Genomic DNA, 26,356 nt, shown 5'->3' with positions numbered 1-26,356 from the left:
CAACCTCCTGTGGGCCTTCTGTCCAGAGCCCAGCTCAAGTCTGAATGAAGGAACCTTTCTGTAAGAAACCTGCTCCTTGTCATAACACAACAAAGGTTAGAACTGGAATTAACAATGAAAGCAGCTCCAGCACACCCAGCCAAGTGGGGGCGCCTTCTGAGAGAGAGATAACCGGCTCAAGCAGATTCATCACGCGGGAACAACAACGGCCCGAGCTCTTGGAATCAGCTGGCTGAACTGCACATGGGACCAAGCATCCAAACAAAAAAATCCACTTCTCTCAGATTAAAGTGGTGCTCAATTGTTTACCAGTTATTCATTGTGGTCTTCACAACATTCATGGCTGCATGTATCCATTCATTTGTGTCTATAAACATTTCATGTACAAAGCCGTTGCTCTTCATTCTTTACATATGCATTCTTTTTTATGTCTTGTTAATTCCCTCATAAAGTGTGCATTATCTCTTGTCTGATCAAGTTACAGGGCTTAGTGTAAAACTCATCAAAATTTTAACTACATCTGGAGAATTAATTAAATTGCTGCTGCTTCAATACAGCATGTAGTGTTCAGTACATCTTTATTGCATAGATAGCAGTCAAAAAAAGGCTATTTATTACAATTTATTGGATTTAATTTGTCCTATTTTTAAACTTATTGAAGAGCTGTCACCTGATTTGCTGCATTGTCACCTGCATTGCAGATGCTAAAAGCACTTTATGCAAATGGTGTGTTCACACGATCAGCATCCACCGTCCACCGCATGTTGGGCTATCCACATGGTGTCACCTTTCAGTCAGTGTTGACATTGCTTGTAATGCCAATTACTTTTTATTTTACTTTTTTATTTGGTGGCAAGATGACCTGAACAACACGCGCATCCTCTGGAACAGTGTGTTATCCCAATACTTAGAGGCTTGAAAACTGGATGGAATTCAGAGCTGATGAAATTAATTTTAATTTCAGCAGCTCTGCTCTGCTTTATGTGGTACTCATCACTGTGTATTTCTAATGCGGTCGATACAGCCGTTTTCTGCACCGAGCAAACTAGTGAAAGCAGGGGAATCCGCAACATCAGCAGTTACGTCACTGTCTGCTGACATTTTCAGGGATTTTCTCAGACGTGTCTTTGTTTGCGTTGCTCAGGAGGTCTTTCCACTTTTTCTGAACAATCATTTATGTCTAGAGGTGTACAGGGGAGGTACCTGAGGACGTACAGGGAAAATAAATCATTTCAAATTGCGTAAAACACTTTTTTATAAAAACTTGCTTGTAACACTCTCTTATTCTGACAATAACAGTATATAGCATTATAGACAAAGCCAAGTAATGGCCGATAAAAGCCTGCAAATACAGCAGAGGGTTCAAAGGGTCAAAAATATCTAAATACTAACAATCTAATAGTCTAAATGGTGTACTACATTGAAATAGATGCTGTGTGTGTGTGTATTGGAGTGAGTGACAGCCTGTTGTGAATGTGTGTTCCCCACGTACTTGGCAGCATGTGTCACTTTACCTCAGAAAGAGACATCCCATCACAGCAGTGAAAGCGAGGCTCCAAATGGCTCTGGCTTCTGCTCCATGTGGAAAAAAATAATAATAATGCTGACGTTAAGACTGTAATTTCCTTTCACTGTTGCTGTCAAACAGATGTATACGTGATGTTTGTGAAGGTAGCAAAAAAAGAGAGTTCAAGGCTGTTAACTTTTGCCTGGAAAGCAGTGTGTATCTACATTAAATGGGGTCACGCCTGATCTTGCCAATACTTGAAAAAGTTCCAGGTTGAATTTCAAGTGGATGGGCTTTCAATGTTGAATTGAATGGAACAAAGTCACAATGTGAGCTTTTTTTTGTAAGCAGATAGCTTTACTGACAGAAAAAGACTTTCAGTATTGCAGGATTTTTGCCTTGGTCCCAGCTGGATACCTAATATCCATAGCTATTTGCTGCTCAATGTAATCTAGTGAAGCAGATTCCGATGCGAAAGCACATTTTAAATTTGCCATAACATAAATTTCACTGAATCGCCACATTACCTTGGAGCGCTTTGTGAAAACCTCTGGCTTCTGTGTATATTTTATAATTTGACAAAACTCAGAGTGGCAATTGTATGCTAGAAATGGGTACTTCAAAAGTGTGCTTCCTGAAGTGCGCTCCTGGAAAGGCAGCAGGGGTTATTTTTCTGATTATGGATCACAGAGTCTATTAAATACCACAAAAGATGTACTACTCAGCAAAAGAAAGCGATGCCGAATTTTGCTTTGGAAGCAGGGAGAAAATGCTTCAGCTTTGGTTGCTGAGGCAGTCAGTGTAAGGAGAATTATATGGATGAATGACCACTCTGATGATTATGTGCTTCTCTTATGTTTAGGGAGTGGCATGGTGTCATGCTGAGAGGGTTGCATTGTACTTTGTTGTTTGTAGCTAAGAATAATGTGCATCTGGATGTTGGCTTGCCTTTTAAGTTGAAAGAATACAGATGAAACATCAGTTTTCTCCCCTTGAAACATTACTGAATCACAATCGTGTGACGCTTTGCCTTCTACTGTATATTCCCATATTTTTCTTAGATTGGCAATAAAGTAAGTGAGTTTAGTTTACCTGTGAAATGTGCAGTATCGTGTGTGGCTGTGTTACTATAGTGATTGATAAAAGTGGAATTAAATAATGAAATAATATTATAAAAGAATACAGTAATCCATAAGGCAAAAACATAATTGCACAAAAACACAGAATAAAACATAACAAATATTTCATAAACTACAACAATGCAATTCTAAAATAATGTGTTTTAAGAGCCGGGCTCCAAAGGCTCAGTCCCTTCTGGTTTTTAAAAAGGTGGTTTATTCAGATAATGAGCAGTAGTTATGGAGGGGTAGAGGGGAGAGGGATGAAGGGGTCGGGAATGGAAGGATTAAGTGGGTTGTTTAGGGTTTTAGGGGCCGGAGTGGCTAGGAACCCGGGGTGGTCGAGACTTCTTGATAAGCGGCTTGCTTATTATCCCCCTGTGGTAGAAAAATGACATTTAATTGGTGGAATTTTTAACTCTAGCATGCATGTCTCTGATGGTGGGAGGAAACCGGAGTACCTGGCGGAAGCCCACGCGAACACGGGGAGAACATGCAAACTTGACACAGCAAGGCCTGGGACGAAAAAGGCAGGGTTTGGAGGGAAGTGATGTGAGAACTGAGACAAATGAGAGAGAAAGGGGTTAGATGAGTTTATATATGTATGTGCAGGTGATTGGATTAGGAAGGCACAGGTGGAGGAATTAAATGATGCGCAGGTTGTTGGATTAGTGAGAGAGGGAGAGAGAGGGGGGGGGGGGGGGCATGGTCCTGTTCCTGAATTTTAGTTAAATAACTTAATAATTATATCTCTTTTTTGTGCATATAACAATTTTGTAAAGTGAAAAAGCCCAAAGTCCAGCCCAAAGGGAGTTTCCATCTCCCACAGAAAGCTCTGCTCTGAACCGCTTCAGAACAGCTCGTTTGTAGTCCAGCCCTTCACTTCCTTTACTTGTGACATCACAATGAAAACGCATCATAAAGCTTGCCAAGCAGCTAGCGGGGGTCAGGCATGCCCTCAAACCAAGCTAGTCTGAGCGGAGGCCCTTTGGCTCGACTCGCCTTTGTTTGGTTTTCCATTGTAGAAATGTTGTACCTGTACCTGCTTCCAGGTACTTTTTTTCGTATCACCTCACATCCATCGAGGTTCCAAGCGAGCTGAGGGATACTAAAATGTAACGTGAAAACACGACAGACTGCTGATTGGTCAGAGAGAATATTCACTATTCACTGCATCATCATTGCTGCACCAGACAGCAAGTTTATATTTTACAGTTTTCGTAAAGAAAATCACTAAATCCACTTCTGTGCTTGAATATTTTCGGAGTTGAGGAGTTCTGCAAGTGGCGGCGGGGGAAGCCTGCGCCAACCCGCGGGAGGAGCGCGTGAGGCCGGCCAGCCGCCCGCTCACAGAGCCCTCTGCTCCCGCCGTCACACAGACCGCTGCAGCAACAACGGCAGAGGAAAACACAGCTGGAAGGTTTTCATACCGCTTATCTGTCTTTACATTCTGAGGAATGTTGAAACATTTTAACTTAAAAAAGTGAAAGCTGTGTGGATCGCTGGTGTGTGTGTCGCATTGAACATTACGTCGCGCCAGTCAAGCTATGTACTGTCTCTGGGTACTATCTGCAATGGAAAACGGAGCAGGGCCGAGTAGAGTCCAGTCTATCGATTTGCGCTATGGTAGCATTTTTCAGCAAGGCAGCATAGATCGAACACCGGCAACAGTTCAACGTTTAGTGAGTTGTTGGAAACGTTGGTTAACACAGCTAAAGTTATAGCTATAATGCTAATGTTACACCCGATGTGAAAGCTACTTCAAATTGTTTGGCCAATTTTTATGTAAAATTGAGTTGAAATATGTTGATTTTTGTAGTGGTATTATGGTAAGATGTGGAACAATGATGTTGTGGTTGTGGACTGGTTGTAACTTATACCATCTGCTAGGTTACGGTCGCAGTCTGAAGCGGCTTTGATTTGGATCACACTACCTTGTTTCTTACGACCCGCCCTTCTCTGCTTCTGATTGGCTAGTAGTCCTTACCTGGGAACTGTGCATGTGCAACTCCCAACAAAGATTTTGTAAGATGCATCACTCTGTAGCTCAAGAGCAAAGCGTACAACACAGGGTGAAAAGAGGAGCTGCAGCAATGTGCATTATGAGAAAAATATGGTGTTTTTTGAAAATTAAACCATGTAAACCTGTTCTGGTACAACCCCTAATTAAGATTTTGAACTTGAAAATGTGCATAATACCACCTCTTTAAAAATAGCGTTGTAATCACGTCTCGTCTCAATCTCATGAACCAATTATTTAGTTTCTCTTCACACCCCTAGTGTTATCACATTTGATGTTTGAATCAGTAACTGTCATGTTCTGGACCTTAACTTTGAAGCTGTAATGGAAAAAACAGATTGGATCAACATAGTAAACATTTTTTAATCTTTTTAAAATAAATGTTGGGATGCACAATTTTATATTTTATAAGTCTCTTCTTTTTCAGAGAATGTTTTTATTTGAATTTTAGTTAACTAAATCATTATATATATATGTTAACTCAGTAATAAAATGTACTTCTGAATCTCTGTGGCTTAGTATTACTTGAATTTTTCCCACGGCAAGCCCCTCCTCCTCATCATCAATGACAATGGCTTGTGTTTTCAGGCTCAAAAGTGTGATGAGCCACTGATTCTCTGATGTTGTTTAAAGTATGTATGTTTACTCTTAAATGGTAATATCCACAGATACCAAAGTGCACCATAATCTCTGTGTAATGATAGATATAATAATGCCTGGGTTTCACTGGATGATCAGGAAACATGTGCTGTCTGAACTACAAATATTCATCAATAAGAATTCTTCAATAGCCTATCTAGCCAGTGAAAATGGCCGGTGCACTGATCAACTCCAAAATCTCTGAGTTGTAAAACCAGCTGCCATACTTAATGACCTGGCTTCCTGTATTTTCTTCAATCAAGACCGACAACATTGTGAGCAAACACCAGTTTTGCACAGCATGCCTACCAAACTATTCACCTCTGGATTAACCTCACACTGCTTGTTGTTGGCATCATTACCAGGATAATGACACTGGTTTATTTCAGCTCAAGGTATGTAAACTGTTTGTCTACTTTGACAAGATGCTTGATGTGCAATGCCAGACCAAATAACACAATACCTTCAAAAAGATCATGGTAAAGACAGGGGTGTAATCCTGGCTCACAGACATGAAAGTCAGTCAGCTCATAGATCACAGAGTCAAATCTGTCACCTTCGCTACCATTGGAAGCCGCATCATTGCTCTCAACATTATCTCTGTCTTCTGTGGCATCCAGTCAGTTCCTGGAAAGAGGATCTGTCTGAAACATTCAGTCAGTTTTACAATATCTAACATACAATAGACAGGCATCACGGAGAGCCACATATGCCTTCACGCAGACGCTCCTAGAGGTAATAAATTCTAATGAAATTGTTGACATCTGGAGAAACTTTCACAGTGCCCAGAGACAGTATACGTGGACTCATTCTTACAATAATATGCTGTCTTTAGCTAGACTTGACAGATTTTTTGGTTTTAAACACCAACTTAGTTATTTTAGGAGTTGCTCTATTATTCCAGTTGGTTTTTCAGATCATAGTTTAATTTTTTGTTCTTTGACTATAAACTCTGTTAAGTTAAAAAGTGCTTACTAGCATTTTAATACGAATTTGTTATCAGATGGTCATTTTAGAGGGGTGTTTAGACACTTTTGGAATGATTTTAGAACCATAAAATCATCTTTTCAGTCTTTGCAACAATGGTGGGATTTTGCTAAGGCACAAATAAAGTAATTGTGGCAGGAGAGATATATGTCACAAGAGATATAACTCGTTCAATGAAAAAATTGGAGGAAGAAATAATTGAACTGCAAAATTTAGCAGAACAAACTGGCAATCAGACATACAGTGAATTTTAAAGCTAATAAGAAGTTATTGGCTGACCTGTTAGGGTTTAAGGCACAGGGAGCTCTGATTAGGTCCCGCTTTCAAAGTGTGGAGCTGATGGATGTGCCATCAAAATTCTTCTTTAATTTGGAACAAAAGAATGGTCAAAAAAGGCTTATTCATGCGCTACACTTTTGCCTGGGCATGGTGAAATACGTGAGAGAGCAGTCAGTTTTTATAAGAGTGAGAGTGCAGATGCTCAGGCTGAGTCTTTCCTTGACAATTGACACCGCAAGTGGTCAAAGAGGCTAATGGCGACCTTGGAAGGGTTCTAACCCTGGAGGAACTGCAGAGAGCCCTCCAGAGTATGGAGTGTGGAAAGGCACCGGGGCTAGATGGCCTACCTGTGGAAGTCTTTTTGGCTGGAAGTAGGTGCTGATGTGTTGACTGTTCTTAATGACAGCTTCGCTGGGGGGAGGTTGCCTCTGAGCTGTCGAAGAGCAGTGCTCACTCTGATCCCCAAAAAAAGGGGACTTGAAAGGGGGTGGTGATGAGAGACCCAGGTTTAATCCCTCACTGTGACCCATCCACCATTGTGTCCCTGAGCAAGACACTTAACCCCTCGTTGCTCCAGAGGCGTGCGACCTCTGACATGTAGCAATTGTAAGTCGCTTTGGATAAAAGCGTCAGCTAAATGAATAAATGTAAATGTAAATGAACGATATAAGATCACGGAGACCTGTGTCAGTCCTGTGCACTGAATATAAACTGCTCTCTAAAGCATTAGCCAACAGACTGAGTGAAGTGTTGGGGCAGGCAATCCACCCTGACCAGACCTACTGTGTGCCGGGTAGGCTTATTCAGAATAATATTTCTTTCATCAGAGATATTTTAGATATGAGTCATTTGTTGGAATTTGGTCTGGTGTCTATTGATCAAGAAAAAGCTTTTGACAGAGTTGAACACAATTATTTGTAGAGCTCTCTGGCAGCTTTTGGCTTTTGTCCTGATTTTGTTAACAAAATTAGAGTTCTATTGTGACATGGAAAGTATACTTAAGGTTAATGATGACTTGTGTGCTCCTTTCAAAGTCCATAGAGGGATCAGACAGGGATGTGCTTTGTCTGGGATGTTGTACACTTTGGCAATAGAGCCCCTTTTGGTAAAACTGAGACAGAAATTAATTGGAAATTTAAAATTCCAGAGTGTGAAAATGTATTTCATTTGTCAGCCAATGCGGACGATGTTGCTGTGCTGGTTAGTGGCATCCTCCCTCTGGCATCGGCTGGCCTGTGTGGATCCTCCAGTACAACTGCTGTCAAGGATCCAGTCAATCCTGGTCGATTTTTTCTGGGATAATCTACACTGGGTTCCACAGAGTGTTTTGTATCTACCTAAAGAAGAAGGTGGGCTTGGACTGGTGCATCTACAAAGCAGAACAGCTGCATTCCGTTTGCAGTTTGTGCAGCGTCTTCTCTTAGGATCAGTGGATTCTAACTGTAAATCTGTGGCTTGTGCCATTTTACAGACTTTTGATGGACTGGGACTGGACAGAACTTTGTTTTGGATGGATCCAAAGCAGATGAATCTCAGAAAAATCCCTGTGTTTTATCATAATCGTTTTAAAGTTTGGTCACTTGTAACACCGAGTGCACCGAACCAGAAGTGCTGGATCACTGTACTGGTTATTAAAGGAGCCTTTGATTTATGGTTCAGCTATGGACATCACTCGTGAAAAGCCTCTTCCTGCGCTTGCTTCTGGTCTTCTGGAGTTACGACACTGGGGACTTTATTCAATCTAGCAGACTTTGGTAACAGTGAGACAGTTGCTAATCGATTGGGGATGATATCCATTCGTATAGTTGCCCAAATACTAGATAAATGGCGGGCCTCTTTAATAAAAGAAGAACTGCAACTGTTGGGAGACAATTTTGGGGGGTCATGCAGGCCTGAATGTAAAAACCCATTTCCTGGTTGCACTTTGATAACTTGGTATTAGTGGGGCCAATTCAGGCAAAAAGATTTTCATTTTGGGTTATAAATATGTGAAGAAGCTACGTTTCAAATGTCAACTGATAAACCTCCTACTTGGACAAGCAAAGATGGCAATTTATGCTAGTCGTAAGAATAAAATAGAGCAATAGTCTAGTGATGACTGTGTAATGGTTTTTACAATTCTTGTGAGGTTTCGAATGTTAAAAGATTCAAGATCTTTCATTGCTTTATAAAAACGAAAATCAATTAAGCAGCTATGGTTATAATAGTGTGTTGGGTGTGGTTGTGTGGAAAATGTTTAATCCTGCTACAGTATTTTAAATTGGTGTTTATTTATCTAAAAAATTATGTTGTACATGGACAAATTGATTGTGTAGTGTTGTATGTTTTTTTTAAGATTGTAATAAATGATTTTTTGAAAAATCTCTCTCTCTCTCGCTCTCTCTCCCTCTCTGGTTTTGTAACTACATTATCCATCAGCAGCACAACATGGGCAAGTATGTTGTCATCCTGTCTAAGAGAGAGTGTGGAGAGTGATTAAAATTCTCTATAAAACATTCTGACCCAAAACTAGACCCTCAAGTCCCAATTTTTATGGCAGGCCAGACAGGAAGTGCATCAATTTCAGGTCTGTGGAACACCTTGACAGCCCCCCACTGTACAGTGATTCAAACCAATTTTCTGTGTTGCCATGAATTTGCACAAGGAAGGATCCAGTGGAAAATTGGCAGAACAGTCGGTCATGATGGCTTGCCTTCAGTATGGGCCAAGAGACAGCTGGAGCAAGATAAATACATTTACATGAAGAGAGATTATGAAAAGAATACAAAATAATAAAGGAGGATCTTTTATTCATTGATCACCATCTTAAAAGTATTGCAAGGTGACTTTGCAATCCTGCATCTGGTTGCTTGTAATTTCTAAGATTTAATAACATGACTTTAAATTAAATAAAAATGTAAAAATACATATTTCAGGTTAAAACCAGAAGTTTAGCTGAAAGAGCCTAAAGAGGACCACTTCTTGCCTCCCAAAAGTAGTGTTTTATGTGATTGGGGAAAAAAAGGAATAGAACTGCAGATCCACTTTTAGATCCAATCACTTTGGAAGACAGCTGATTTATGGAATCAGAGCTCATATTGTAACTGTAACTCTACGGTACAGTACATTGGAAGACACACAGCACAGTGAAAAGGGTGTGAAGGGAGTTTGTGAAGGGACCTTAAATGCAGCTGGAAAGAGCTATCCTCACCCCTAATACCCACTGGATGAGGCTGAGGTGTCTTTACAGCTGATGGACAGATGTTGAAGTCAAGTCATCTGGAAAGATGTGCTTATACTTGCTCTCGCAGGAGGTGGGGGAGAGTGTGCAGCAGATGTCAGTTTATGTCACATAACGTCTTTGTGGACTTGTAGTCAAATGCATGGACCGGTACGGGTTTGCTGCCAGGTTGCTCAGTGTGTAATAATAAAGAAAAATCCCAGTGCAGTGACAGATACGCTGTGCTGCAACGTTTGGTTGAAACGTTAAACTGAGGTCCTGACTCAGTGTGGTCATTAAAACTCCTATGGTACTTAACAGAAAGAGTAGGGGGTTCCCTGGTGTCCTGGCAAAAAAATTCCCAACCTGGCTTTCTCCATCTGGCCATCTAATCAACCCCCAGTGTCATTGGCTGCAAATGTAAATGTAATTGGTATTGTAATCCAAGTACCACAAAATAAAATTAATATAACCTGATTACTTTTTGTTACTTTTGGATTACTTCAGTGCAAAATAGGCAAATGAAGAGAGTATCAATAATGCGTTTTCTGCTCAGTGTATTTTTAGAGAAACATACTTTTTGCTAAACTGCTGATGTTAACTGTAGCCTATCTGCCTGTATCTGTGTCTAGTTAGCTCGGTCGGTTAGCCGTGCTACCGGTTCTGTTAGCTTACTCAGCCCTGGGATGACATGCGCCAAACCCAACAAGAAAACCACCTTGGGATTGTATTCCCAGTGGTCAAACTGGCCTCTGTCAGTCTCGGAGGCTGTGTTCGGTCCCAGTCCAGCTGCCGTATTCACTCACTGAGAGCTGAACCAATCTGCACAGAGCACAGGGTCTGCATGACGGGGTGGGAGCGTAAACACACATTCAGCGCTACTGGCGACTGTAAACGCCAATCAATGTCTGTGACACGTCCCTTTCTAGCTTTGTGTTTTTACAGAAACACGTACAGATACCATGGACTGTATATAAAAAACATATACAAAAGGCAAATAGCACTGTGTTTTCTGTTTCATGGAAACTTTCTGCTTAAAGTAATCCCTATGAGTAATCCCCGATTTTTTCAAAATGTACCTGTAATCTGATTACATCTTTACTTTCTGTACTGTAACGGAATACAGTTACTTTTTTTGTATCCTGATTATGTAACGCCGTTACATGTAATCCGTTACTCCCTAACACTGTGGGTAATGTAGGTACCAGGTTTTGACAAGAAGAATAATGTGTAGAATACATTTCTCTAGTTCTGCTGCATTGATTTTGATCCTTTTAATAACTGTCATGAGTCCGACAGTGTTAAAAGGAGTGCAAAGCCAAACTGACAGAATACTCTTTCTAATATCTGTGTCTATCTGTGTTGTCAATATAGCTCCAATAACAGTGAGGAGTTTTTGTTGAACATTGGCAAACATCAGTAAACAGCTGGCATTTGTGGCAACAGGCGCCACCTGACTGCAAATCATCCAGACTGTGGATTTTAAGCTTCTTCTGCATTTGTGTTTCTTGCAAACAGAGACTGTCAAAGTGTCACCTGCCTTAAAGGGAAAATGCTATGTTGTGTCAGTCATTTATCTGAAATTTTATGAAGCTGCTGAGACAGTATTTCTGTTTACATCTGGATGCTGAGGCGCGCACATATTTTTAAGTATTAAACTAGACTTCAGTATGTTGACCAAAAAAAAAAAACCCAACCCAGTCAATGTGCTCTTGATCTGTGTAAATCCTAATCTGACTGTCACCTTCTTTTTGCCAGTTTTCCTTAAATCTTTGGCACCAGCTGTCAGTACTGTTTTCATACACATCTTTGCCAGTAATTTGCCACTGCTGTTGAGTTTCTTATGTCTATCTTTGATGTTCAGCTCTCATTGCTGTGTCGTTTTTGCACTGCCTGCCCATGGAACAGTGTGGGTGGTACTCTGACTAATTTTCCAGGTAATTGTGGCCTTACAGTCACACTGGGTGTTCAGAACATTTCATTAGATCTGTTGTGTATATATGGTATAATAATGCAGAGTCACAATGGACATTTGTTTGTATGAAAATGTGACCAATTATGATATTATAATGTGCGTCTGTGTGTGCCTTTGTGTGACTGTTGGTTTATGGGTTGTAATAACAGCAGCACTGACATTACATTTATTTTTATGCTTGAAATGACATCGTAAAGCTATCAGCCATGTAAATATTACAGACTGGGTGTTAAAGTTGCAGTTTTTTTACAACCACTAACATCCTTTTGTCCAATCTGTAGTCACATTTTCAAAACTCTAAACACAATTAGCCCAACATCGCCTGTTCATACCGTACTATTAACACAAGTTATGTTGTTTACACAGAATATGCAGTCAAATGCTTGCACACTACATGTCAGAAATGAAGATATCATTCTCAAAACCTTAAATTACATATAAAGCCTCTACTTCTGCTACAATTGTAGCTCAAAATATACATTGAAACAGCTTATAAACATTGAAACATTGACAATTAGCTCATTTATTGTAATAGGTCAGCTAATTTCAATCTCAACCAGAGACATAGCCAGGTGTTGAAGTTTTTTCAATTACATACACAATGCAGCAAAAAGGGGAGTTTCTGAAGTTGAGTTTATCCGATGTGGAGGAGAGAAAGAAAGAATAATCTCAGAACAAAGGAGAAGAATAGTTGGCCCAGGAACCAGTAAGTGTTTCTATCCAGGTGCATAGTGAGAGATGACATTAGGTGTGATGTGGATGAGAACATGGGGCCAAATGCTGAAGATCATATGGATTAGAAAAGGTCAGGTTTTTATACCATCTGTGCATTTTTTGTTTCAATGTAATTATGTATTTACATTTACTCATTTGGCAGATGGTTTTATCCAAAGCGACTTACATTTGAGAAACAGCATACAAGCATCAATGCAGTAAGAGACCTATGAGTGACAATACATACTAGTAAGAGCTATTAGCACATATAGCATCAATAGGGTAAATACACAGAGAAAGAAGTAAGAGTTTAAAAAATCAATACAAGACAATTGTAAGGAGAGAGCACAGGAAGTGCATGTTAGAGGTTAGGGGATGGAGGTGTGATACAGTAAGAGGAAGAGATCAGTTTTCGTGAGCTTCTTGAAGTTAGAGAAGGACGCCCCTTCTCTGATGGTGTGTGGTAGCTTGTTCCACCATTGTGGTGTCACAGATGAGAACAGCCAGGACTGAGATTGCTTTGTGTTTAGGGATGGCAGAGCCAGACTTCCGCAATTTTGTCGCTTACTAATTTTTTCTACTCTTCATTCTATAAAGTAAAGATGACTCATTCACTTTTGCATAGTTTGTTGCAAAAATGCACACATTTGACCCTCAAAGCAAAAATGTAGGGTGGTTTACAGTAAAAGGAGACTAAATTACAAAAAACAGTGGATTCCACATTGCCTACTGTATGCATGTAGATCTGAAACATGAAAGGTAATGCAGTTTTTGTTATGCCGTCAACTGTTGTCGTCGTGCTATGATTGATTGAACTGGTCCTCTTGAAATGAAAACGTGCTAGTGTTTTGACAGAATCATTGGATTTTTTTGCATTTTGAAATGTACAGTTGGTGTTTAAAAAACAAAATGTGGTTTTGAGCAGAAAATGTGCTGTTTGGCTAACTGTGAGGTAGGTGTGTTGCTGTGTTAAGAGCTTCGAAAAGGGATATGTAAACGCTTGTTAGCAATTAAAAAAAAACTGTAATAAGAGAAAAATGCCATCAAATGTCAAGAATGACTAAAGAATGGCCATTTTATTTTTAGGATGGATTTTCTGTTTTTACTTAATATTAATCTGCAAAATGTTAAAAAAAGGCAGGTGACTTTAGTGTCAAGAAAATCATTCTTGATTTGAAACGTTGATTGCCTGTTATATCATTCATCCTCATCATGATGCCATTGATTTTGGCATCATTTAACTTGTTCTTAGCATAACTGATTGATAAAAGTATGTTTGCACAATTTTACATTCATGCATACTTGGGTGAAAACTAATAAAAGTGTTCCATTAGAGGAATTTAATGTTCTGGGGTACGTTCACCCAAATTAAAAATACAAAGAAACTAATTCAGTCCTGTCAGGATTTTATGTATCTATCTTTAAATATTCTGCTGCCACCCCAATTAATTATGTAATTATACATAGTCAACAGTAATTATAACACTTACACTCATGAATGGCAGTTTATTAGGTAAACCCCAGCTAAAACTAACAGTCTAGTACTGCAATAAATCCTACCTTCAGAAAGGTTCTGAAGATAAAATCTGGTAATTAATAATAAATAATAATAATAATAATAATGACGACTCTGTGTCATATTTCAAATACAAATTCTGTTTCCTTCTGTTGCACTGGATCTCAGATAAATAAACCTCAACAAAAAACGAAATTAAAAAGCAGCCAAACAGTGTTATTCTCTGTCCATGGGGAGTCTGTTTTCTTTTGTTAAAATGTGGGAGCCCTGTACTCACAGGTCAAATAGCATCTTGATGACGAATGCAAGTATTGAATTCTTTTGCAGCAAGTAGTTGCTGGTTTAAAATTTTTGGCAGTGTGGTGGTCAGAATAGGAGCCGTGTGCTCAGACAATGAAAAGGTTTAGGACCTGACAGCAAACTCTCAGACTGTGTAGGTCAAGTTTAAGAATGTATTAAACAAAAGCAAAGAGCAAAAGTTACTGTCATTGTCTCAACAATCCATGTGAAGCAGTCCCACGGGGGTGGTGTATTCCACTGATGCAAAGTAAAACCAAGGACAAACGGGCAAGTGAGCAGGCAGACTCCCTTTCCCTTATATAGTGACAAATACATAAGCAGACGGGGAGCAACAGCAGGTGAGTCACATTAGGAAATCAGGGCAGACAGGAAACAAGCACAAGTTGAATGTCTCAGACAGTTACCTAAACAAAACAGGAAACAACAAACAAAACCCAAAACCATGACAGTGGTCCTCCTCTGTAGGGTCCCCCCCCCCTTTAAGACAGCCCGATAATGGAAATAACTTGGGCAGTTTGGAGCTTATCATTTAGAGAAATATGGAACCACTGGTAAAGCAATTCCTTCATACCTCTCTGGAACTCTGTGCAAGGATAATGGGGGAGAAAGTGCTTAAAGTTGTGAACCCTGTCAAAAGTAATTTTCAATTAGAGTGGAAAATTCCATTATGAGCTGCAGACGTGAGGCCCTGTTTAACTCAGTCAAGGCTTAATGTTTTGCTATAAGTGGGCATTGATATAAGCATGATAATGCTCTTAACATGTCCTGCACCTACAAAAGTAAAAAGCAGGCTTGATCTGGTAGTGTAAACTGTTTGCAGGAGTGTTGCAGCTTTTTCCAGTCTTGTTTAAATCTTTTCTCAAAATCTACCTCCTGGTGGCAGGCTGTCACCGCAGCCCTGCAGCCTAATGAGAACAACCGGATAAAACCCCCTAAAGGCTCTGTCGGTGGTCAGCTCATTCTGAGGCCACAAAAGTGCTCTCTCTGCATTATGCTAATATCCAGCATCCGCTGCACAAAATAATGGAGGATGATAATCAAAATGCAACTGCAAGACATTAAACACAGGCTCTACACAAGAAAACGTGCAAGCTTGAAACACCATGTGGAGTCCAGTGTTATCAAGATTTCAGAGAGTGAGCAGGAACTGAAATTGATCTGTGTAATGCAGTAGACCTTGTCCGGTCACTGATGTGTCAGAGCTCCGCTGTTAGTTTGACACTTTTGATGAAGTCCCAAACATAATGTGAACTGTCAGGCTCTAAATGTCTGTTGGTGGACCCCATGGTTGCCCAGCACTGAGAAGTATCTTACGGACTTTGTTGGTTCATTTTGTTGAATTTATGTGCAACCAGTTAACGATACAAAATCTTGTATTCCCTAATGTTGACATCACTCTAACAATGCCAGGGTCTAATGCTAGTGAGGAGCGATCCCTCTCTGAACTTGGCTTGGGCAAGACCAGATTGCACTCAACCACGTATCAGGAGAGACTGAACCATCTGACGCTAATGTCCAGTGAAATTATGGACCACACAGACACTTCTAAGTGTAAAGTCATTTACACTTAGAAGTGTCATTTCATTTTTATGCTTGTTATTATGGCATTGCGACGTGTCATCCTGCAGGAGAGCGATGTTTGTGTCATTTGATAGCTGTAATGAAGTAGAAATTAAGTGAATTTATGCATGTTTATTGTGGTGTTGATGCTTGACGTAGCAGTATCACTGTGTGCAGAGGTAAATCAGGTCCTTGTGGTGGTGGATATGTGGCTGCACTGAGCAAAAGGGTCTACGGGTTTAGCTAAGCCCAGGGGCCTATGACATTTCCTGGACTAACAGCAGTAGGATTAGGATGAAAGAAAAAGTAAGAAAGAATTGTACATTGAAAGTCAAAATGTTAGAATGATACAGAAAAGACAAAAAAGCAAAAGAAGAAAACACGAGAAGAAAAGAAAAACATGTTGGAAATTGAGAGCAGGGGTGCAATAAGAGCCAGACACATGTACCTCAGGCCTTGGTTCTGCAATTTGTATGTTTACTAGCCATCCATTGCTAACATCAACACACACACACACACACACACACACACACACAGAAACTTTTCACCGAGAAAAAAGCCACACCTCAGGCTAGCTGTTCAGACACAACCCAAAGGAAAACAGCTTTGATGCAAAGCCCGAATGTCTGCTTTTATCTTCCTCCACTGGGTCTACAGTATGTCTGTGTGTGGGACAATATACACTATATATATATATATATATATATATATACACACACACACACACACACACACACACTTTGAAAGTGTAGATTGTCAGTAATGTCTGTAAAAAAGAGGCGACACGCTTGATTGGTTGAGAATGAAAGAAATATACAGAGACCCTCACATCTCTGCCTTCTACAACCAAATTAAGAGTCTCCTGAAGTGTCACCACTCCAGTGTGTGAGTGAAAATCTGCCCAGTGCCACTGGATATTTTGGTTGGCTGCACCACAGCAACTGGAATCCAGTTTTCCTCTAAGACATTTGTTTATGCTGTGCAGGGTTTATGTGTGTCTGAATCTGTACTCCACAAACATCTCTATATTGACTCACAGAGTCAATATGTCGAAAATTTCTAAATTTTGGACTAGACAGAGTATATCATTCAGTGTGGGCTGATGGTGATGGAGCCAGCGAAGTGCTCAGGCACCTGCCTGACTGTATGCACTTCTGAAGCATCTATCCCTGCTAACATGTCGTATAAAATGGTAGTATTGGGTGTAAGTATGTAGTTAGCATGAGCAGTGCTAGCCCCCATTGCTTATTAAAGAAAATACCAGCCCCGACCATAACTGAAACAGAAAAAAACCAAAAAAACAATGTTAGACTAAAAGTGAAAAAATCTAAATTGGAAATTTTGAAATTAAAATGCACTGGCGACCTGTCCAGGGTGTACGCCGCCTTGCGCCCGATGTCAGCTGGGATTGGCTCCAGACCCCCGCGACCCTGTACGCAGGATAAGCGGTTGACGATGGATGGAAAATAAAATGTGAAATTATAAGAGATTGATCATTTATCTTAAACAGAAAATGCGTGGTTATAGCTAAACAAAGGTGATTATATGATTTGTTCAACAAAAAAGCACAGGAAGGCTGGCCAATGACACTGGTAAAAAGGAAAAGTTTTCCAGCAGGGAGACATAATGGGAGATAAAAGAGAAAGAGGGACACATCCATTGAAAAGATGTACAGTTTTGTGATAGAGAACGCAGAGGAGGGAATGAAGTTAGACAGAGAGAAAAGAAGGCTTTAAAAATGAACACGCGGAGAGAGAAAAATGACAACGAGGCGGAGGAGAAGAGGAAACAATGATAAATCCTGATGAGTACAAGAGCCAACAGGATTCTAATACTTACTTTATCACCCAGCCAGACTTCTCTGACAAATCACTTAATATGCAAATAGCTCTGTATTTATTCCGATGACAAATCACACCGTCACATAGACAGACTCATGAAATACAGTGCAATGAACGCAGACATCTGCGAACACGCACATTCCAATGCAGGTGTTAAAACACACACACAACCGTGGTTTATTCATCTGTCATGGTTTTCAAATTCATTGGAGTTTAATAACCGCTGTCCAAAGAAGGTTAAAGTCAAGGATGAGTGGACTTGGTTGAAGATACTAGAAGACGTTTCGTCCCTCATCCAAGGGACTTCTTCAGTTCTGACTGACTGGTAGGGAAACTCAGCTATTTAACCTCAGTGGGGTCGTTTGACAAGATCATTGATACCGCTGGTTCGTTAGTGTTCCTGGCTGTGGCAACGACAGTAAAAACTGATTATTTCAGGCACAAAATATTTTTCTAATATTACGATGATGTCTTATTTCTTTAGAAGTGTTGTAGGTTAGATTACACTATTTTTTGCTTTAATATTGAATATGTGTGGAGATGAAGGTGGAGGTGGGTCTGACCCGAAGACCCACAACAGGAGGAGCAAAACAGGATATATCATTGAAAAGATTTATAAGTTTATAATAAATTTATAATAAAAGATTTAAAGTTACATCCAAGAGAATGAAGTGTGCGAGTGAGGGCCCGTTAGGTCTCTGGCCCGGTCTGAGGGTTTTTATCTCCCACAGTGCATACCATTCCAAAACAACAACTAAGTGTATTAAGTACACAGTTGGTTTTCAGCCGGCAGTAGAAGAGGACCCTGTTGACCTGACTTCACTAGAAAGTTTATTCTATGGGGGAAAAGTACGGGCACTGGTTTGTCAGTCCTTTCATTCCAAAAACTGTAAAGAACGCATGGGAAGTATATAATAAAGCCGTAGAGAGCTGGAGTGGATAATCCAGGTTAAAGCGTAACCACCCATACGGGTCGCTCTAAGAAGTAAAGCGACAGGTCAACACTACACCTGCCATTCTATTGTTTGAGGAATTCTGACAGGATTATTGCACAAGAAAATCCCTGAGCAGGGGTTTCGCGCGCACACAAAATGGTTGAAGCTGGAGCACAGGAAATCTGTCCAAGCAACAACATTTCGGAGTCCAAGCACACGGTTTGAGCAGAAGCAGAGCAAATTTAAGCGCGAGCACGGGCTTTCTGAGTGCGAGGGCAGGGTTTTGAGTGCGAGGTCAGGGTTTTGAGTGCAAGCATTACAAAATCTGAACGTGAAATCAATAAGTCATGCTCTCAAATTGAAAGACCATGCTCTTGGATAAAGATTGGAATACTATCCCATATTATTCCACCACTGTGGGTTCAGAACAGTAAAGAGCCTTGACTGAGAGGAGCAACCACAGAGTCCTCTGCCAGTCATCCAAAAGCAGAGGAACTCAGTGGTCAGGCTGAAGTTTAGGGTTTGACATGCCTTGAAAGTGGTAGGGAGCGGTGATATCAAGTCAGAAACTAAATATCATGATTAAGTGCACAACATTCACATCTGTTTATTTTTCAGTACAAAGAATGACTGTAATAAGAAGTTGCTGTAAGGACAGTAATTTTTTTTATATATATATATTTAGTAGTTAACAACACTTTCAGGTATTTGTTTTCTTGAACAGCAAAATCAAAGTAATATATGCATTATTTTAACAATTGCTTGTGTAGCTTAATGCCTTGTCTGAAATAACCCGCTTCATCCTCCAGACTGGGGTCAGGAAGCGTAACCTTTACTGCTCCAGGGCTGAGGTTGTAGCTAACTTCAGAGCTAACCTCCGTCACTAAAGTCAGCGGTTGGTAAATAAAACTGGGGAACGGCTTGGCATTTATTATATAAATTTACAGTTTACTTCTCACCTGACTATGTTCAACAGTCAACACACCTTGCTGTCCTGAGAACCACAGCCACAAAGGAGGAAAAAAGATCAGAGTCTGGTGATATCCTGGATGGAGAGCCATGAACGATGCCTACTGTACGGCCCACAGAGGATACTGGTGGTGAGCAAACTTAAAATGAAGCCGACTTCAGGTAACGCTGTTATCAAGTTGTATTTTGTGAAATCTTTTTGAGTTACCAGCTCCTGGAGAGTTGCTGCTGGGGGTCTCTGGCTGTCTGACAAAAGACTTGTAACTGCATTTAAGCTGTTTAAGTAGGGGAATGGATAATTGGACTGCACCATGTTTTCCCATATCGTGGGGGTGGCAGAGTTTCCATTTTGGAGCTGTGTTCTTTTCTTTGCTAGTTCTACTTTTATTGTTATAATTATTTGATTAATTTAGCCTTAGTTCATATTAGGTAGCATTGGCTTAACATTTGTTGTAGTTATGGTGGTTTGTTTATATTATTATGTTTGTCTACCCCCTTTGTGTCAGAATGGCCTGATCAGACACTATATAAGTTTTCCCCATGTCTGTTTAGTTAGTCTAGGTCTGTTTTGTTCAGTTTTTGTTAAGGTTATGTCACCTGAGTTAAGTTCTGTTTAGTTGACCTCTTTTATGGGCCCAGAATTTTTTGTGGTTACTTTCTGACTCCTCATGCCTGACAGCTTGGTCCCTCACACCTCCCTCGGGTGACATACAAGTCATGTCAGTGGTCGGCGTCATCAGTCAGCAAATATCAAACCTATTTAAAAAATCTTTATGAGAACGACTGGCAGGGATTGGATCTAAAGACTTTAGATAACAGTCTTTAAATGTCACACTCTATATGATTTTATCTGGCGACCGTCATCACTAGATGACCCAGACTGGAACAGAGCCGGTCCAATTTGGGCCGATCAGTCATCACGGCATCAGCTCCACAGTCCCATTGAGTGAGTCACCCAACTCACAACACTGAGCGTTTCCATTCTTCTCTGACAGTATTTGCATTTAGCTTTTTGTTCTGTGTCACATTGACTGAAGCCAAAGTGTACCCATACCTCTTTTATTTTATAAAGGTACTTTTTTTGTCACATACACGTAGCAAAATTCATTTTCTGCATTCAACCCATCCCTCAAAAGGGAGCATTGGGCAGCCGCTGTACAACCAACTCCAGATCTGTGCCAATGGCACTGACTGATGAACCTAACATGAACGTGTTTTTGATGGTGGTTGAAACCGGAGCACACAGAGGAAAACCATGCAGACTCCACACAGAAAGGCCCGGGTCAACAGTGCTGTCCACCGGGCCACCATTGCGTTCCTCATCTGCATTCTGCACCTGCCCCCAACCTCCAGCATTTGAGTGTCTTTGTCTGATCATGTTAGACTGGACACACAGGGTCAGTTAGACTTATAAAATGAACCCACGCAACAAGCTCTGACTGTGCACATAGGTCTATAGGAGTTAGATATTTTGATGTACTTTCAATGGATAAATTAAAGAAAACATCCCAAAGTGTCCTAAATGAGGTCGATAAAAGAGTCATAATTTCGATTTTGGTACTTTTTGATTAATTGTCCAGCCCTACTCTCCATTAGCTTCCGAGGTCTGGTGGAAGACAGGGGCAGTAAGGAGAGAATTGTATTAGTCCAGGGGAGAGATGACAAGTGCCTCCACCGCCCGAGTGAGAAAAGGGCAATATCCTTCAGCTGCTCAAAAATTGGAAAGAATGTAACAAAGCAGCATGTTAGTCGAAGAAAGGATTGAAAAAATACAGGCAGACTGAGATACAACAGGGTAGGAAGGGAAATCAACTGCAACAAATAAACTGGTCAGCTCTATGCTGAATGAAACATGAGACAACCAATCACAGGTTGGAATAACCCTGCAGGCAGCTAGTGATTTAAACGAAGCTACGACAACATCTGACTATATTTCACAAGAGGCATAAAACCTCTCAAGTGCCCCTGCAGAGCCAGGTCTGGGGTCTCTCTCGCCACTCAGTGTTGCACACTGTCTGCAGTGAAAGCTTTGCTCTTTATATGAATTTTAAGGTTTTTGTTGAGCACTAAAGTTCTTTTAAGACAGCAAGAAGGGGCATTTGCAGTTTTTATACCTGATAACCTTGGAAACAAGGATTAAAAACGTTTACCTGTTCACACAAATAGACCTGAACAACGGAGGTATGACACAATGCCATTCATTATGAATTTAGTCACTAAATAACATCCTGCTGCTCTCTATTTTGACCCATGACTCGTCACCCAGCCTTGCAGCAGGGAGAAATTGAGAAAGGTTCAGTTTTATGCATGAAGGATTTGTAACTTGGCAAAAACCACTCCCATTTCAATACCTGTTGTTTCCTGCTACACTCAACTACATAACAGTGCTTAAAACATAATGGGGGAAAAGTTCATTGTCATGGTCAGTGGATACCTGATTCTCTAGGATTTGACTCTAATGAGGTTCTGGGATTTGAATACTTTGTGCAGGTGTTTCTGCCTCCAAAGCTGTACAGTCTGTGGTTGCAAGCCACCTACTGGCCCATGTCCACTGCTACAATTATTCTTTTAGTCCTATTAATATTATTATTATGAATACTGATGAAGTTTTCTTGACATTTGTACTGTTACCATTACTATTATGTTACATCTCTATGAGTTGGGCTACCGAATGTTCTCTTTCCTCCTTCTCTGTCTCTCCCTCTCACCCCCATCTCTCTCTACCTCTCCCTCTCTCGCTCTTAAACCAACCAGTTGAGGCAGTTGGCCGACAGTCTAGGGTCTGCTCAATGTTTCTACCTGCTAAAAGGGCGACACTTGCCTGTGTCACCAATCTCTTGGTGGGAATTGTTGGGTCTCTGTAAATAATAATACAAAGAGTACGGTCTGGACCTGCTCTGCATTAAAAGTGCAATGAGATAACTTCTGTTATGAATTCCTGCCATACAGCTAATATTGAATTCAAATAGAAAACAATGCAGTGCTTTGCTTTGACACGTGAAGGTCTTTTATTCTGTTTTATGCGCTTGACTGTGTGTTGGGCTCAGAGTCAAACGCAGGTGACCACACAGCAGTACGTCCTGTGTAGACACTGACAGAGGGCTGAAGCTTCTGCTGTGCTGCTATGCTGGCAGCTGCTTTGAGCCAAATGCTAACATCAACATGTGACTATTATCAAGATGCTATCAAGTTTAGGGGATATAATGTTTACCATGGTCACCGTCTTAGTTTAGCATAGCAGCATGCTAACATTTGCTAATTAGCAGTAAATGGTAAATGGACTGCATTTACATAGACAACTCTGGATGCAGTGTCTTGCTCAAAGACACTTTGCTGCGTTCAGACTGCAGGCCAAAGAGACCCAAATCTGTTTGTTTTTTGCTGATACGTGACTCAGGTCTGATTTGAACAGCCCGAGTCACATGGAATCTGATCTTTTCCAGTTTGTTCAGTAAGGACAGTCAGATCAGAAGACACTTATGTCATTCTAGGGCGGCCATTGTCACAATTCTGCAAATTAGATGGTGCGGTGATCAAAAAAGGTCCACAAAATCAATTATTAACCATGTGTCTCTCTTTCTCCTCAACCTTGCTATCATCTGCTCACAAATTGTAATTAAGATGTGACCGTGGGAGGAAATCGTGAGGGGAGAGAGGAGAGAAATACGAGACTCCCATGAAAATCCGGAGGGTTAGCAAGTATGAGCTAACCGGAGCTAACCTCTGTTGCTCCTTGTTAACTTCCTTATGATAGCGTACTGCGAGTGAGGTCGTTTTAACTTCTGTGCATGCGGGTCACTTTCAGGCTGTGGCCAGTTCACACTTCAGTCTGATATGGACAACATCTAAACTATAATGTGAACAATTAAAGAATCCAATAAATTGGATCTGGGCAATAAATCAGAATTGAGCATTAGGACCTGCAGTGTGAATGTAGCCTTTGACACATGGAGTCAAACTACCAACCCTGGCTTTAATGGACGACCCGCTGTACCTCCTAAGCCACAGCTGCCCTGTAGCACAGCTAAACACAAAGTACAAAAGGGGTGTATTTGATCATTAGAATTTGGACCTGATGATGGTGCTAAAGTAAAAATCTGAGGATTACAAAAGTGATTAAATTCATTCTCAGGGGAACATGAATGTGTGTGGTGTGTATGCCAATCCATTAAGTCAAGACATTTCAAACGTCAACCTCATGATGTCGCAATGTCAGGGGATCACCGAACTCAGAAGGAGTCATCCTCTGGGGACTGTATATGTACAAGATGGACCAAAGTGGTGAACCACCAACTGACTGATATTGCCATTCCTGTTACATCAGTTATCAACGCCCTCCAACTCTGAAAAATAACCTCTAAAACTCTGAAAACAAACAAAAACATGCCACACTTTTCCACTCTGTTGCATAAAACAGCCCATTCTGGATTGGAATGTGCCATAATGGTCTCACTTGTTAATGGTAATTTCACTTATGTCTAGAAATGAATGTGCTTATGATTTATTGATCTTAGAGTGCACATTTGAAAACACTCGTGTATACAGACGTGTGGGAGCATTCTCTGTGTGCAGCACTTTAATTTAACATAATGCAGTGCAGTGAAATTAAATGCAACATAATGTGTACGTACACAGAACAGCCAATGGGAATTATCCATTCAAAACACTGTGTGCTCTGTCTGTGTTGTTTTGTTGCTGTTATCTGCCCGCTACTCTGCAGAGACCGACCAAAGAACATCTCTCATTTCGCTGTCACTTGTACAATACATCTTTGTTTTCTTTGTTTATGTTGAGGATGAATGGTCACATGAGGACACTGTTGGATGAATTAACTCCCAGTCATAAAGGCCTTCATTGTATACAAGGTAGATTTATCTATCATTTTTCAACACAGGGTTGTGCTATGAAATAAAGTTATAGTTCCCTTTACGCTACTCACAAAAAGCAACGTTATATGCAAGCATTATATACACAAGGAGGTTCAAATAAGTCATTGAATCATGAACTATTTCATACACTCCTACACCGCAAGCCACCAAAACTGCAATAGTCCACCAATGTGGGAGTCTGTAGATTGGAATTCAGGGAAGCGTCATCCAGATTTTGAACTATGTTGACTCTAGGCTTTGTCATCCCTTCAGAAGTTCCAACTGTTAGGTGTCAAGTTCAATGGATTCAAAAGTGGACAAGGAAGCAGATGAACGGTAACTCAGGTTTATTAAAAACATGGGTCAAAATGACTGGAGGGGGAAGCGAGCAGGCTGGACAGAGCGCAGGGTCTCAGGTTAAACGTGGGATTGTTGCAGAGAAGCTCTCTCCAGGCTGGCAAGCAGCGTCTCCAAACACGGCTGGGGGCTCACACTGAAGACAGGCAAAGAAAAAAGGCATTAGTAACGCGTGTTACCACTGAAGGTTAACTGACGAACTGGCAAGGAGTGATTGTATAGCCGGGGTATTTCACACAGTGGGTGATTTGCCGATGAGCCTCAGGTGAGTGGTGCTGCAGGTGGTAAGCTGGAGAGAGGGAGCCAGAACGACAGACAGAAACTGACAGGGACAGCAGGAAGGGAAAACACAAGAAACATGAGGACGGGAGAGAAGGCAGAGCCATTACTGACACCAACATCTTGTTGTTATCTTAACCAAATAATCTTGTTAAACCATGTGAAATTATCTTGTTAAACTGTGTAAAACATGTTTCAAGGTAAAATTATCTTGAATTTTAAATAAACAAATATGTTGATAATTGAAAATTTAAAATCTATTTTAATATTTATTGTCTATCTATTATATTGGAAAGATCTGTTAGTAGTTTCCATTCTAGTAGTGCAGTCCATCAGTTCCAGGCTGGATCCAGATTACCTACACATCCACAAGGGATTCACAGGACATGATGGAGCGTGTACTTCACTGTTACCGTTTGTGATGTTATCTCATTGATAGAAGCCCCATTGTTTACTAAGCCAATGCCATATCGGATGTATATCAAGTCACTGCTGATGCAAACTGAACATTTCTTTTTGCTGCTGCTGTACATTAAAAGCATTCATCTTGCGAGTCACTGGGCGGCTTTCATTGTGAAGTATGCACAATAAACACAATGTATTTGTTAGAGCTTACAAAACATGATACGACAGGTACACTGAGCTGTCACAGTAGATGAGAAAGTGCATGGGACAGGCTCTTACCTCTGCGACCTGTTATGTTAGAAAGCCAATCACCATCATTGTTAGATCTCGATATAGGCATGCCGATTGGCTTACTGACGCTGATGAGTTACTTCTTAGAATGAAAATTAAATAACATATGACATTCAAAAGGAAAAAGAATATCTATAAAGTCTATTGGATGGTTTGCCATGAAATTTTGGAAAGACATTCATGTTGCTCAGACAATGAATCCTAATAACTTTGGTAATCCCCCCGCGTTCTCCTCTAGTGCCATCATATGACATTGACATTTGTCTTTCCCTTCGGATGAATTTTAGTAGCTTTGGTAATCCTCTGACTTTTCATTTAGCGCCATCATTAAAGTATTTTTCTTTCAATGCTTTGGTTTATGACTTAGTACCTGCAAAACTAATGACATTCGAGTAGCCTCCACAGTCCCTTATCTTTAGTGCTAAGTAGCAGCCCATGCTTTGTTTAGCTGTAAACGGATACACTTGCTCTGTTAGGTCAATGGTTAAGATGAACAGTGACATTTCCAAAACAGCCTTCCCGTTTCTGCTGTTTGAGGGATGGAAGCAGAGACCAATGGTAGACCAGGGAGTGGTTTGTTTGATCAAATTACGGAAA

At 40.6% G+C, this 26,356-nt stretch overlaps 2 long non-coding RNA genes across 4 annotated transcripts in view; one reads left to right on the top strand and one right to left on the bottom strand.

The window, feature by feature from the left end:
• The first annotated feature begins 5,367 nt into the window (after positions 1–5,367).
• Positions 5,368–26,356, top strand: part of LOC123983089 — a 42,581-nt gene continuing 21,592 nt past the window's right edge. For all 3 annotated transcript variants that reach the window (XR_006828119.1, XR_006828120.1, XR_006828121.1), the window contains exons 1-2: positions 5,368–5,679; positions 19,567–19,690. This is a non-coding gene — a long non-coding RNA (uncharacterized LOC123983089). The remainder of the gene's footprint in view (positions 5,680–19,566; positions 19,691–26,356) is intronic.
• On the bottom strand, positions 16,629–19,672 carry LOC123983091. Its single transcript, XR_006828122.1, has 3 exons — positions 19,550–19,672; positions 17,180–17,244; positions 16,629–17,090 (listed from the first exon to the last, which is right to left on the bottom strand). It is a non-coding gene; the product is annotated as an uncharacterized LOC123983091 (long non-coding RNA).

Source organism: Micropterus dolomieu, linkage group LG14 (genome assembly GCF_021292245.1).
Source record: "Micropterus dolomieu isolate WLL.071019.BEF.003 ecotype Adirondacks linkage group LG14, ASM2129224v1, whole genome shotgun sequence".
Classification (NCBI taxonomy): Eukaryota; Metazoa; Chordata; class Actinopteri; order Centrarchiformes; family Centrarchidae; genus Micropterus; species Micropterus dolomieu.
The sequence above is the reverse complement of the archived record's forward strand: the minus strand, read 5'-3'. Positions and strand labels throughout refer to the sequence as shown.